Below are 1,734 nucleotides of genomic sequence, written 5' to 3'. Positions count from 1 at the left end.
AGGTAGCTCTGTCTTTCCTTTCGTGCTGATATCAATTAGTTAACTTATCTCAAAATGAGCAAAAATTACTTTTCCTATCCACACTTGATATATGTTCACAAAATAGTCCTGTCAACTCCACACATTATTCCCAGCAGTTGTCGCCTATGCCTGCACATCACAATCTTTATTTCAACCAAAGAGCCACTGTCAGCTCTAAATCTGTGGCTTCACAGAAACTATTGATTTATGGCAATGACCCTTCTTGCCTGTGCACATCTCAAATCCACAGAGCGAGGGGAGCCCCGGAAATATTTATTCAGACAGATAAAATCCTCCCTATTTAACAGAACTGACTTCTATGACCACTGGGCACATCTTGTTACCTAGGGACATTTCCAAAGGATTACACAGCAAGGCTTTGGCTGTGACTGTAAGTCACTGCCACTAAATTGTCAAAATAAATAACAGTAAAAATCAACCCTCAGAGAACGTGGGGGTAGCTGATGCTTTTTCTTTAAAAAAAAAAAAAAATATTTGCAGACACCGCCACCCCAGAACCGCAGGCACGGCAAAGCCATGGTCAACTCCACCGTGTTTTTTGACATTGTTGAGGACGGTGAACCCTTAGGCCATGTCTCCTTTGAGCTGTTTGCAGACAAAGTTCCAAAAACAGCAGAGAACTTTCATGCTCTGAGCACTGGGGAGAACAGAAATGGTTACAAAGTTTCCTGCTTTCACAGGATTATTCCAAGATTTATGTGCCAGGGTGGTGACTTCACATGACATAATGGCACTGGCAGCAAGTCCATCTATAGGGAGAAATTTGATGATGAGAATTTCATCCTGAAGTATATATGTCCTGGCATCCTGTCCATGGAAAATGCTGGACCCAAGACAAACGGTTCCCAGTTTTTCATCTGCACTGTCAAAACTGAGTGGTTGGACGGCAAGCACATCGTGTTTGGCAAGGTGAAGGAGGGCATGGACACCGTGAAAGCCATGGAGCACTTTGGGTCCAAGAATGGCAAGACCAGCAAGAAGATGACCACTGCTGAGTGTGGACAAACCTAATAAATCTGACTTGTGTTTTATCTTAACTACCAGATCATTCCTTCTGTAGCTCGGGAGAGCACCCCCTTTGGATCAAAATCTCCTGTAATCTTTGTGCTCCTGTTGCAGTTCCATGGGTCCCTTTCAAGTCTAGCTGGATTGCAAAGTGAAGTTTATGATAATGAAACAAAAGCTGAACAAACAGCATACTAATAATCCCTTATTTTTAATTGGAAAAAGAGTCCAACAGAGATAGAAAAAATATGTATCAACTAACAACATATTACTTATTTTGTCATATTTTGTACAGCATAAAACAGAATATAGCACTAGACATACTTTTTAATACATAAATATATTAATAATATAACATATCTAAATATACTCTATATTAGTCTATATTAAATATATTACATATGCTATAACTACACAGTTTTGTGTGTATATGTATTCTATATACATTGTAAGTAAAAAAAAAGTATATACACATATATGAACATATACCATATAACTAAATTTTTGTGACAAGGGGAACATAAACATTTGATTTCTTCTCTTTTCTAAGGGCTAAAAATTTAGAAGGTAAAAGAATCACTCATCAAACCTCAAAATTCTTCAAGAGTTCTTGTTTATCATAGTCATCAATGGATACAACACTGGGACAATGACTATTATTTAATCAGTAATTACCATATACCAGAC

General features: G+C 37.9%; 1 pseudogene; it reads left to right on the top strand.

The window, feature by feature from the left end:
• Window positions 1-558: 558 nt before the first annotated feature.
• On the top strand, window positions 559-1,053 carry LOC125916901 (peptidyl-prolyl cis-trans isomerase A-like; annotated as a pseudogene).
• Window positions 1,054-1,734: the final 681 nt, after the last annotated feature.

Source organism: Panthera uncia, unplaced genomic scaffold (assembly GCF_023721935.1).
Source record: "Panthera uncia isolate 11264 unplaced genomic scaffold, Puncia_PCG_1.0 HiC_scaffold_1305, whole genome shotgun sequence".
Taxonomy (NCBI): domain Eukaryota; kingdom Metazoa; phylum Chordata; class Mammalia; order Carnivora; family Felidae; genus Panthera; species Panthera uncia.
The sequence above is the reverse complement of the archived record's forward strand: the minus strand, read 5'-3'. Positions and strand labels throughout refer to the sequence as shown.